This window comes from Oryctolagus cuniculus, chromosome X (assembly GCF_051225735.1).
Source record: "Oryctolagus cuniculus isolate XC-2025 breed Fujian yellow rabbit chromosome X, ASM5122573v1, whole genome shotgun sequence".
Taxonomy (NCBI): domain Eukaryota; kingdom Metazoa; phylum Chordata; class Mammalia; order Lagomorpha; family Leporidae; genus Oryctolagus; species Oryctolagus cuniculus.
The window spans coordinates 76,849,958-76,864,200 of NC_142888.1; positions in this window are offsets into that span (position 1 = coordinate 76,849,958).

A 14,243-nucleotide genomic window follows, 5' to 3' on the forward strand; every position below is an offset into this window, starting at 1 on the left:
CGGCCACAGCGCGCCGGCCGCGGCGGCCATTGGAGGGTGAACCAATGGCAAAGGAAGACCTTTCTCTCTGTCTCTCTCTCTCTCACTCTGCCTGTCAAGAAAGAAAGAAAGAAAGAAAGAAAGAGAGAGAGAGAGAGAGAGAGAGAGAGAGAGAGAGAGAGAAAGAAAGAAAGAAAGAAAGAAAGAAAGAAAGAAAGAAAGAAAGAAAGAAAGAAAGAAAGAGTACTTTAAGAGGCATCAGGAGTATATAATGCAGGGCACCCCTACAGGTTGTGCTTCCTTCCTGATATTTGTAGACTCCTGGGAGGGAACCCTCCACATAGCTGACGGTCCCACTTGTGGGAGATGACGATGTCTCAGACAGTCTCATCCCAACTCAAGAGGTCAATGCGGGCGGTGACTACAATGCAAGCGAGACCCACGGAAGTGGGGTCACTCATTCAACTTGCCCCATTCTGACCAAAGAACAAAGAGACAGTTTTCAGCCTCACAGACTTAAGAAGCTGTGTCTCAAAATTTGATCCTGAGGAACCCTTCCCATTTTATGTCACTGAAATTGCCCTCTGTTTAACCCAGAACCCCTGCCAATATCAAAATGCCTGTGAAATTGTCAGTTTCCTGTCAACTGCCTGGCAGCACTGACCTGTGTCAGTCCTGTATGGCAAGCTAACAATGCTTGCAAACACTGCACTTGTAACACTTGCAAAATATGCCTCTCTAACATGCCTGTCTCACTCCTCGCCAGCAGAACTTTCCCTCCCCTGTGCCTGTTTGGGATGCCCAATCAGGACCTTTGCTGGCTTCTGTCTCTTTCTGCCCCCCAGCCCACCCATTTTTCCCTACCCCAGCAGCCACCATGATAAACACACCCTTATTCCGCCACCACACTCACTTCCCCTATTGTTATGAGCGTAGCAACGGCACCAATGTGGTGTTGGTTCCAATAAGGATTTTGTTATGCAGTGGGGAAGTCACACATTCTAATTCACACAACACACTGGGCAAACTGACCACCCAGGGTTCCCAAAGGTCCTCTGGTGCTCCTCGTGATGTGTCAGCCACAGAGAGCGGGTTCTCACAGCATCTGCATGGGTGGTGCCTCTGAGTCAAAGAATACAAGTGTCGAAGGGCTTTTACGTCAGGCAAGCTCAGACCACAGGGCTGGCTGGGAGAACTCTCCTGGGGGCAGGCCTGAGTGTGGTGTGTCAACATAGAGCTTCCGCTCTGCTGTTCTCATGAGAGTCTGTTCAGAGGGTGTCTCTGGGGCAATTCAGTCTGCAGTTTATATACGCTTTTGGCAGTCAGTGTAGGGCTGACAAGGTCCCCAGGAGGGTGTGTGCGGGCCATGGATGGTTCTTATCAAGTCCATGCAGATCTCCTGCATCAGCTTGGCTCTTGCTTATTTCTTGTCAATATTATGGTGAAGTTGTTTAATTTCTGCTCCTTACATCCATCCATCCCCAACCCAACAGATACTGCTTACTTTCTTCCTCCTCTGTGGTCCACCAGTATAACTAACATTTTAATGAAATGGGCAGGAGCTGGAATAAGAGCCATTAGGTAGAAGTAGTACTGGGCCTGCCATCTGCCACAAGTCACCTCTACCCTAACCTAAGTGCTTATCCTGCTGACATACTCAATTTCACTCAACTCCACCAACGTGAACCCTGCCTTCCCCATGTCTCTCTTAGCTTAGATATGCCACTAACTTTACTCTCATTTACTCATCAATGGGCCACTTTGGAGTGAGTAGCTTTTGAGACCACTCTAGAGCTGCTACTCCCCAGTACCAACAATTCCTAGCTTGCATACCCATTTAACCATACCACCTGGATGCATGTGATGCAGAAACCAATAATGAGAACAGCTCTACCTTCACAGGCAACCTCCTCCCTCAAATACTATCTGCACCTTAGGAGTATCCAGCTTTGAAGTTTACTACATGGCTTTTATAGTTGGGGGCATCTACCTGGCACACTTTCCCTCCCTGAATCCCCGAACAGGATCCCTTCAGGGTACATGTTCCATTATACCATTGTACCTGTGGGCCTACCCATCTAACTAGATCCCAGAAGCCACCTCTTTCCCTTAAGACAGCCACATACATCAAGTCAAATGGGTATTCTTTTCCCCCCATAGTCTTAGGAATTTCAGTCCCATTGGGACTTCTTAGGCTTCATGTCAAGGCTATATGCATAGCTACTCAAAACCAAGTAATCAGAGCGAACCAGTAATTACCAACCTCATGGGCATATTATGTCTAGTGTCTACACTACACCCTTTCCCTCAGGCAACAACCCTTTGATTCCCTAGCTAAGACACTCCTGGATAACTGCCTAGCACTTGGTTATTTACTAAGGAAAGAGGAGAAAGTCTGCTATATTCCAGGGAATTCCTGCTGCATGTACCTTAACAATTTAGTGAAAGTCTAAAAAATTTACAATTAATGGCTCAAGAAATTAAAGTCTTTTGGAACTTTATCCATATTAATCATATTTCACAAGTCACTAAGATTGGAAATCATCATTCATGGTTACCATTGCCTAGTGACAATGATTCTGAAATGATTCTTAAGAGAGTTTCAAAATGTTATTTGCAGGGCGGAGCCAAGATGGCGGAATAGTGAGGGCGCGCACCGATAGTCCGGGAAAATTTAGTTTAATAAAAGGGGAGTTACGGTAGCCGCAGAAAATAGAACCAAACAAAAATTGCAGGGGAAACCCTTCTGAATGGAGCAGGCGTGAATCGGACGACCTACTGGGAGAACAAGGTCGCCCACCGCAGGGAAGCAAAGTCGCGGGACCCAGCCGCAGAAGCCCCAGGGTCTGCGCGACAGTGCTCCAAGGAGAGTGCACGCCACACAGAAAACAGCGGGGAGACTTGAGACGCTCAGGGCTCCGAGTCCACACATCGGCGCTGGAAGGGGAGGTGAGCTCAATAACCCGAGACATTGGTGGGGAAACGGGGGTCAGAATCTAGAGGGGGGCCGGAAAGTGCAGCAAACTCACTACCGGAAAGAAGGAAAAAAAAAAGCTTCGGGGTTTCTCTTCCCCCTAACCTTGCAAAGGTTACAAGGCTGCCAGACTTGAAGAATTCCCAAGAGACAAAGAGCAGGCCTCCTCTTTGGATTTACATATCAGTGGGGGAGAGTTAAGGAACTGAGTCACTACAATTCAGTAGCCTAGGCAACCCAGTGGGAGTCCAGAGGAGCCAAAGACTGGAAGCTAAATACCATCAATTCTGCACAGCCCTGCCCTGCAGTGTTACTTACCCCCTGAATAAATAAAATAAATAAATAAATAAAAAGAGAGAGATTTACCACACATAACCTGAGGGTGTCACCTTTGCACACCCTTAACCTGTAAGAACCAGGCAGAGCTCTCAGGCCGCACCCATCTCAAGCCTCCAAGGCTCCTCCAACAGCAGGCAGTCCACTTAACACGGACACAGTATAAAAAAAAAAAAAAAGAAAAAAAAAAGCGCACAGTGACGCAAGAAGAATTAACTATGCCGAGTAACAAACACAGAAATAGAGGGAGCAAGATCAACGATGACACTATGATGCCTCCAAATAAGCAAAACACCCCAAGCCAAGAGTATGAAGATGATGAGATAGAAGAAATGCAAGATACGGATTTCAAAAAATTTATGATAAGAACATTTAGAAGTTTTCAAAAGCAAATCCTTGAACTACAGAAATCCTTAATGGACAAGATTGAAAATCTTTCTCGTGAAAATGAAATTTTAAGGAAGAGTCAAAATGAAACTCAGAAACTAGTAGAACAGGAAAGTGTAATAGTCAAGAGAAATCAAAATGAAATGAAGAGCTCAATAGATCAAATGACAAACACATTAGAAAGCCTTAAAAACAGAATGGGTGAAGCAGAAGAGAGAATATCAGACTTAGAAGATAGAGCACAGGAAAACATACAGTCAAACCAAAGAAAAGAAGAGGAAATTAGAAACCTGAAAAATATTGTTGGGAATCTACAGGATACTATTAAAAAAACCAACATTCGAGTTCTAGGAGTTCCTGAAGGCATGGAGAGAGAGAAAGGATTGGAAGGCCTTTTTAGTGAGATACTAGCAGAGAACTTTCCAGGTTTGGAGAAGGACAGAGATATCCTAGTACAGGAAGCTCATAGAACCCCCAATAAACATGACCAAAAGAGATCCTCACCACGACACGTGGTAATTAAACTTACCACAGTGAAACATAAAGAAAAGATCCTAAAATGTGCAAGAGAGAAACGTCAGATTACTCTCAGAGGATCTCCAATCAGACTCACAGCTGACTTCTCATCAGAAACCCTACAAGCTAGGAGGGAATGGCGAGACATAGCACAGGTGCTAAGAGAGAAAAATTGCCAGCCCAGAATATTATATCCTGCCAAGCTCTCATTTGTGAATGAAGGTGAAATAAAGACCTTTCATAGCAAACAGAAATTGAAAGACTTTGTGGCCACTCGTCTGGCCCTGCAAAAGATACTTAAAGATGTGCTACACTCAGAAACACAGAAACACGGCCATCAATATGAAAGAAGGGAAAGGAAGAACACCTACCAGTAAAAGAGCATGGGAAGCTCAAAGCATATACTAGAAAATATTTCCAGGAAAATGGCAGGGCAAAGTCACTACGTATCAATTGTCACATTGAACATTAATGGTCTGAATTCTTCAGTTAAAAGACACCGTTTAGCTGACTGGCTCACAGAACACAACCCAACTATTTGTTGCCTACAAGAAACACATCTCTCTAACAAAGAGGCATGCAGACTGAAAGTGAAAGGTTGGAAAAAGATATTCCATGCCAACAGAAACCAAAAAAAAGCAGGTGTAGCCATATTAATATCAGACAAAATAAACTTTAATACAAAAACTGTTAAGAGAGACAAAGAGGGACACTATATAATGATTAAGGGTTCAATTCAACAGGAAGATGTAACTATTATAAATGTATATGCACCTAATTACAGGGCACCGGTCTATTTAAAAGATATGTTAAGGGACTTAAAGGGAGATTTAGATTCCAATACAATAGTACTGGGGGACTTCAATACTCCACTCTCAGAAATAGACAGATCATCCGGACAGAAGATCAACAAGGAAACAGCAGATTTAATTGACACTATTGCCCAAATGGATCTAACAGATATCTACAGAACTTTCAACCCTACATCTACAGACTTCACATTCTTCTCAGCAGCGCATGGAACCTTCTCTAGGATTGATCACATACTAGGACATAAAGCAAGTCTCAGCAAATTTAAAAGAATTAGAATCATACCATGCAGCTTCTCAGACCACAGCGGGATGAAGCTGGAAATTAGCAACTCAGGAAACCCCAGAAAGTATGCAAACACATGGAGAATGAACAACATGCTCCTGAATGAACACTGGGTCATTCAAGAAATCAAAAGAGAAATCAAAAACTTTCTGGAAGTAAATGAAGACAACAACACAACATATCAAAACTTATGGGATACAGCAAAAGCAGTATTGAGAGGCAAATTTATAGCAATAGGTGCCTATATCAAGAAATTGGAAAGGTACCAAATAAATGAGCTTTCAGCGCACCTCAAGGACCTAGAAAAACTGCAGCAAACCAAACCCAAATCTAGTAGGAGAAGAGAAATAATTAAAACCAGAGAAGAAATTAACAGGATTGAATCCAAAAAAACATTACAAAAAATCAGCCAAGCGAGAAGCTGGTTTTTTGAAAAAATAAACAAAATTGACACCCCATTGGCCCAACTAACTAAAAAAAGAAGAGAAAAGACCCAAATCAATAAAATCAGAGATGAAAAAGGAAACGTAACAACAGACACCACAGAAATAAAAAGAATCATCAGAAATTACTACAAGGACCTGTATGCCAGCAAACAGGAAAACCTATCAGAAATGGATAGATTCCTGGACACATGCAATCTACCAAAATTGAACCATGAAGACATCGAAAACCTAAATAGACCCATAACTGAAACAGAAATTGAAACAGTAATAAAGGCCCTCCCAACAAAGAAAAGCCCAGGACCAGATGGATTCACTGCTGAATTCTACCAGACATTTAAAGAAGAACTAATCCCATTTCTTCTCAAACTATTCAGAACAATCGAAGAAGAGGGAATCCTCCCAAATTCTTTCTATGAAGCCAGCATCACCTTAATCCCTAAGCCAGAGAAAGATGCAGCACTGAAAGAAAATTACAGACCAATATCCCTGATGAACATAGATGCAAAAATCCTCAATAAAATTCTGGCCAATAGAATACAACAACACATCAGGAAAATCATCCACCCAGACCAAGTGGGATTCATCCCTGGTATGCAGGGATGGTTCAACATTCGCAAATCAATCAATGTGATTCACCACATTAACAGACTGCAGAAGAAAAACCATATGATTATCTCAATTGATGCAGAGAAAGCATTTGATAAAATTCAACACCCTTTCATGATGAAAACTCTAAGCAAATTGGGTATAGAAGGAACATTCCTCAATATAATCAAAGCAATTTATAAAAAACCCACAGCCAGCATCCTATTGAATGGGGAAAAGTTGGAAGCATTTCCACTGAAATCTGGCACCAGGCAGGGATGCCCACTCTCACCACTGCTATTTAACATAGTTCTGGAAGTTTTAGCCAGAGCCATCAGACAAGAAAAAGAAATCAAAGGAATACAAATCAAGAAGGAAGAAGTCAAACTATCCCTCTTTGCAGACGATATGATTCTGTACTTAGAGGATCCAAAGAACTCTACTAAGAGACTATTGGAACTCATAGAGGAGTTTGGCAAAGTGGCAGGATATAAAATCAATGCACAAAAATCAACAGCCTTTGTATACACAAGTAATGCCATGACTGAGAAAGAACTGCTAAGATCAATCCCATTCACAATAGCTACAAAAACAATCAAATACCTTGGAATAAACTTAACCAAGGACGTTAAAGATCTCTACGATGAAAATTACAAAACCTTAAAGAAAGAAATAGAAGAGGATACCAAAAAATGGAAAAATCTTCCATGCTCATGGATTGGAAGAATCAACATCATCAAAATGTCCATTCTCCCAAAAGCAATTTATAGATTCAATGCAATCCCAATCAAGATACCAAAGACATTCTTCGCAGATCTAGAAAAAATGATGCTGAAATTCATATGGAGGCACAAGAGACCTCGAATAGCTAAAGCAATCTTGTACAACAAAAACAAAGCCGGAGGCATCACAATACCAGATTTCAGGACATACTACAGGGCAGTTGTAATCAAAACAGCATGGTACTGGTACAGAAACAGATGGATAGACCAATGGAACAGAATTGAAACACCAGAAATCAATCCAAACATCTACAGCCAACTTATATTTGATCAAGGATCTAAAACTAATTCCTGGAGCAAGGACAGTCTATTCAATAAATGGTGCTGGGAAAACTGGATTTCCACGTGCAGAAGCATGAAGCAAGACCCCTACCTTACACCTTACACAAAAATCCACTCAACGTGGATTAAAGACCTAAATCTACGTCCTGACACCATTAAGTTATTAGAGAACATTGGAGAAACCCTTCAAGATATTGGCACAGGCAAAGAATTTCTGGAAAAGACCCGGGAGGCACAGACAGTCAAAGCCAAAATCAACTATTGGGATTGCATCAAATTGAGAAGTTTCTGTACTGCAAAAGAAACAGTCAGGAGAGTGAAGAGACAACCGACAGAATGGGAAAAAATATTTGCAAACTATGCAACAGATAAAGGGTTAATAACCAGAATCTACAAAGAGATCAAGAAACTCCACAAAAACAAAACCAACAACCCACTTAAGAGATGGGCCAAGGACTTCAATAGACATTTTTCAAAAGAGGAAATCCAAATGGCCAACAGGCACATGAAAAAATGTTCAAGGTCACTAGCAATCAGGGAAATGCAAATCAAAAGCACAATGAGGTTTCACCTCACCCCGGTTAGAATGGCTCACATACAGAAATCTACCAACAACAGATGCTGGCGAGGATGTGGGGAAAAAGGGACACTAACCCACTGTTGGTGGGAATGCAAACTGGTCAAGCCACTATGGAAATCAGTCTGGAGATTCCTCAGAAACCTGAAGATAACCCTACCGTTCGACCCAGCCATCCCACTCCTTGGAATTTACCCAAAGGAGTTTAAATTGATAAAGAAAAAAGCGGTCTGCACCCTAATGTTTATTGCAGCACAATTCACAATAGCCAAGACCTGGAACCAACCTAAATGCCCATCAATGGTAGACTGGATAAAGAAATTATGGGATATGTATTCTTTAGAATACTATACCGCAGTAAGAAACAACGAAATCCAGTCATTTGCAACAAAATGGAGGAATCTGGAACACATCATGCTGAGTGAAGTAAGCCAGTCCCAAAGGGACAAATACCATATGTTCTCCCTGATCGGTGACAACTGACTGAACACCAAAAAGGAAACCTCCTGAAGTGAAATGGACACTATGAGAAATGGTGACTTGATCAGCATAGCCCTGACTGCTAATGGACAACTTAATACATTATCCCTCATAGTATTTTTTTTTGTCTGTTCTACTTAATATGACTGGTTTAATTCTGTAATTATCACACAGTTATTCTTAAGTGTTGAAAATTAACTGAAATGTGATCCCTGTTAAACATAAAAGTGGGAATAAGAGAGGGAAGAGATGTATAATTTGGGGCATGCTCGGGCTGACTTGCCCCAATTGGTAGAGTTGGAAACATACTAGGGGATTCCAATTCAATCCCATCAAGGTGGCATGTGCCAATGCCATGTCACTATTCCAAGTGATCAATTTCAGTTCACAATTGATCATAATGAAAGGACTAAGAGTCAAAGGGAGCACATAAACAAGTCTAGTATCTGCTAACACTAACCGATAGAATAAATAAAGGGGAGAGTGATCCAACATGGGAAGTGAGATACTCAGCAGACTCATAGAATGGCGGATGTCCTAAATAGCACTCTGGCCTCAGAATCAGCCCTAAAGGCACTCGGATCTGGCTGAAAAGCCCATGAGAGTATTTCAGGCATGGAAAGCCAAGACACTCTGGCAAAAAGATCTCTGTGAGTGAGATCCCAGTGGAAAGAACAGGTCTTCAAAGAGGGAGGTGCCTTTCTCTGAAGGGAGGAGAGAACCTCCACTTTGACTATGACCTTGTCTAAACAAGATAAGAGTCGGAGAACTCAAGGGGCTTCCATAGCCTTGGAAACTCATGACTGGTGCATAGGGAGATTACTGATGCCATAAACAGGAGTGTCAATTTGTAAAGTCAACAACAGGAGTCACTGTGCACTTACTCCTCATGTAGGATCTCTGTCCTTAATGTGCTGTACACTGAGGCTTAATGCTATAACGAGTACTCAAACAGTATATTTCACTTTGTGTTTCTATGGGGGTGCAAACTGTTGAAATCTTTACTTAATGTACACTAAACTGATCTTCTGTTAAAAAAAAAAAAAAAAGAAACTATCAATTCCCAACTTGACTCTCACTGGGATTAAACATGACAATAGGTCTGATCTGATTTCATCATCATTTAAAAAAAAATCATCTATTATTTTTCACTTTATGTTTCTGTGTGGGAACAAACTGTTGAAATCCTTACTTAAGGTATAATAAGCTGATCTTCTGTATACTAAGATAATCGAAAATGAATCTTGATGTGAATGGAAGGGGAGAGGGAGTGGGAAAGGGGAGGGTGGTGGGTGGGAGGGACGGTATGGGGGGGAAAGCCATTGTAACCCATGAGACGTACTTTGGAAATTTATATTCATTAAATAAAAGATAAAAAAAAATGTTATTTGCATTTTTATTGTGGGATTTGTTATCCTAGCAATAGTGAAATGTTGGGGCCAGTGTCATGGTATAGTGGGTTAAGCCACAGCCTGCAACGCTGGCATCCCATTATGTGGCTGGTTCAAGTTCCAGATGCTCCACTTCTAATCCAGCCTGGGAAAGCAGCTGAAGATGGACCAGGTACTTGGGCCTCTGCCACCCACGTGGGAGACCCAGAAGAAGCTCCTGCTCCTGGTTTTGGCCTGGCCCATCCCAAGGGCTTGGGCCATCTTTTACTGCTTTCCTAGGCCATAGCAGAAAGCTGAATCAGAAGTGGAACAGCAAGGACTCGAGCTGGCATCCATATGGGATTCCAGCACTGCAGGTGCTGGCTTTACTCGCTAAACCACAGTGCCAGCCCTCCCCCTACTCATAAAATTGATGCTGAGTCACTAAGGGATGGATTATGCTAAGGCCCAGTTCAGTTACCCTATCTCAGCATCCATTTTTTTCTAAGCCACCAGACAGGCACATAATAATGGGCAAACCACTGAACTCTGTTGCTTTTACAGTTCCCGTATCTGTTATCTCCAATCCTGTCCAAGAATCCCCAAAACCAAACACCCAGTTTTTGGCCCAGATAGACTCAGAGGTAAAGTCTCTGCCACAGGATAGCCTTTCTGCAGCTGCTTGCTTTTAAACAGCTAATCCCCTCTTCCTGCTTGAGGATGCTCAGACTCCCATCCTGGACCCTAATAAAGGCAAATGTCTCAGGTCAATACTTTCTTTCTCCCTCCACATGCTCCCTGACCTCTGTGTATGGCCTCTGGATTTTAGGCATACCCTCTAGGACTTCTAAGTAACAAAACCTTTATTTCCATCTTGTGTCTCTCCTAACCATTGAAGGAGTGCTCTCCATTTTCAAAGATCCCAAAGTAGAATGTATACAAAATTGATACATAAAAAATGTGTAGCATTGCTATATAATACCAATGAACCATATGAAAAAGAAATCAAGAAAACAACTTCATTTCCAATAGCTAAAAAAATAGTTAGGATTAAATCTAATAAAGGAGGATTGATGAAACAAATTGAAAATGACACAAATAAATAGAAAGATATTCCATTCTCATGAATTGGAAGAGTTGATATTGTTAAAATGTCCATATTACCCAACATGATCCACAGATTCAATGACATCACTATTAAAATTCCAATGAAATTTTTAAAATAGAAAAAAATCTAAAATTCATATAGAATCACACACAAAAATATAGCCAAAAGCAATCTTGACCAAAAAGAACAAATCTAGAAACATCATGCTACTCAATTTCACACTGTATTACAAGGCTATCGTAATTAAAACCGCATGATTTTGGTATGAAAACTAACACATTAACCAACAAAAAAGAGCTCTGAAATGAACCTACACATTTATGGTCAACTGAGTTTTTTAAAATTTTTTTATTTATTTGAGAGACAGACAGGTAGGCAGAAAGCTCCCATCTTCTGGTTCACTATCAAAATGCCTGCAACATCTGGGGCAGAGCTAGGCCAAAGCCAGGAATCCAGAACTCAATCTGGATTTCCCATGTGGGTGGTAGGAACTCAACTACTTGAGCCATCACCTGCTGCCTCACAGAGTGTGCATTAGCAGGAAGCTGGAGTCAGCAGCAGAGCCAGGACTACAACCAAGGCACTCCGATGGGGAACATGGACATCTTAACTGCTGGGTCAGATTCCCACCCCCAATCAATTAATGTTGACAAGGATTCCAAGAACACAGAATGAGAAAAAGTCAGAGTAATCAATGGAGGATGTTGGGAAAACTGGATATCCACATGCAGAAGAATGAAATTGTGAATGGCATTGCTAACCATCAGGCATGATAAAGGTTAATGGGATGTTGCTACTTTCCATCTCTTACCTGGGGTGTTCCTAATAAACAACAGGATCCCCACAAAAGAAAAAAACACACACTTGGCCAAACTTCATTCACAGCACTGGATAGTCAGGTCAACAAATGATCCCAAAGAAAACATTCTTCTAATTGGTTTTGGTCACTTAGAAAAATAGTGAAATCTCTAACTGGTCATTTAAAGCTATGTCCAAGGGGTGGGAGTTGTAGCAATAGTGGGTTAAGCTGCTACTTTGGATGCCTGTATCCCATACTGGAGTGCCTAGGTTGAGTCCAGCTCCTCTGCTTCCTATCCAGCTTCCTGGTAATGTGCCTGGGAGACAGCAGATACTGGCTCAAGTACCTGGGCCCTTGCCACCCATGTGGGAGACCTGGATAGAATTCCAGGCCCCTGGCCCAGTCCTAGCTGTTGAGGGCTTTGGGTGAGTGAACCAGTAGATGGAACATCTCTCTTTCTTTCTCTCTCTGCCTTTCAAATAACTAAATTAATCTTAAAACAAATGGTCTCCTCTACATGTTTACTATAATACTACATCATGCATGCTCAACCAGCAGGTAGAGAGAGAGAGAATGAATACTCTGGGCCAATACCTTTATTGGACATTACCTAAGGAAGTTTCCTGGGGAAAATTTTAATGATGGGTTTAAAACAAGCAGGCATACCTTCCGTGGGATCATGTTGTGACAGGGTTACTCACTGCAGCTTATCTACACCATCCGTGTGGGGTATGGGGTTCAGTTATACATAGCGGCCCCATAGGGAAGTGGTCATTAGGATGCACCAAACTGAAGAACATGGAGAAGGGGTAAAACTGGAAATGGTATCAAGGCTGAGTAAAGCCTGCTTTTGATATAATAAAGTTAAACTTATATTCAAAACAGAAAAGCTGGATGCTCCCTCCCAATCCTAACCAGAGCAAGGCGTATTCGTGGCTTTTGTAAGATCAAGCAATTTAAAAGTGAACAACTTTTCATGCTCTATGCTTCTCTAAGAAAAAACAAAAAACACAAATGTTCATGGGGCCGGCGCTGTGGCGCAGCAGGTTAAAGCCCTGGCCCGAAGCACAGGCATCCCATATGGGCGCGCCGGTTCTAGTCCTGGCTACTCCTCTTCCCATCCAGCTCTCTGCTATGGCCTGGGAAAGCAGTAGAAGATGGTCCAAGTCCTTGGGCCCCTGTACCCACTTGGGAGACCAGGAAGAAGCTCCTGGCTCCTGGCTTTGGATTGGCACAGCTCCGGCCGTTGCGGCTATCTGGAAAGTGAACCAGCAGATGGAAGATCTCTCTGTCTCTACCTTTCTCTGTAACTCTGTCTTTCAAATAAATGAAATAAATCTTTAAAACAAAACACAAGTGTTCATCACCTTAGCAAAGCACATGTGAAATTCAGCTCAGAAGATAAATTCATTGAGTGGCATATGGGCAGGAGGACAGACACTTGTCCTTAAGTGAATAAAAAGGGAGTGTATTCTCAGTACTATGCTTAATTAGAACAAAGACCAGAAAGTCTATCCAGAGAATGAAAGTCAATGAAGTACTGTAGCAAGGAAATAGGATGTGTTCTTACTACAAAGTATACCACAAAGCTACAGCAACTGAACAGTCAACATATATGACATTCATTCAGAAGATCTTTTACCAGGTCTAAATACTTTATAGGTAAACCAAATCAAACAAAAATAATGGAATTGCCTTTCTACTTTCATTTATTTTTTATTTTTAAATTTTTGTTTAATGAATGCATTTTAACATAGATAGAACTTTAGGAATATAGTGGTTCTTTTCCCTATACCTCCCCTGCTCTCATCCCACCTCCCATTCCCTCTCCCATCTCCTTCTTCATTACTACTTTCATTGCTTTATACACATGGATGAGTCATTTGCCCATATGGTAGCCTGGATAAATATATTTTACTTTAGAAAGCTAGTTTCTAGTTAATGGGGGCATTGTCAATCTTTAAAATAAGTTAAAAAGAAAACACAAAACATTATGGGGCCAGCACTGTGGTGTAGTAGGTTAAGCCACTGCATGTGATGCCAGCATCCGATATTGGAGAGTCAGTTTCAGGCCCAGCTGCTCTGCTTCTGATCCAGCTTCCTGCTGATGAACCTGGGAAAGCAACAGATTATGGCCCAAGTATTTGCTGTCACCCATATGGGAGACCCAGATGGAATTCCTGGTTTCTTTCTTTCTTTCTTTCTTTTCTTTTCTTTTTTTTTTTTTTTTTGACAGGCAGAGTGGACAGTGAGAGAGAGAGACAGAGAGAAAGGTCTTCCTTTGCCGTTGGTTCACCCTCCAATGGCCGCCGCGGCCGGCACACTGCGGCCAGTGCACCGCGCTGATCCGATGGCAGGAGCCAGGAGCCAGGTGCTTTTCCTGGTCTCCCATGGGGTGCAGGGCCCAAGCACCTGGGCCATCCTCCACTGCACTCCCTGGCCACAGCAGAGGGCTGGCCTGGAAGAGGGGCTACCGGGACAGAATCCGGTGCCCCGACCGGGACTAGAACCTGGTGTGCTGGCGCCG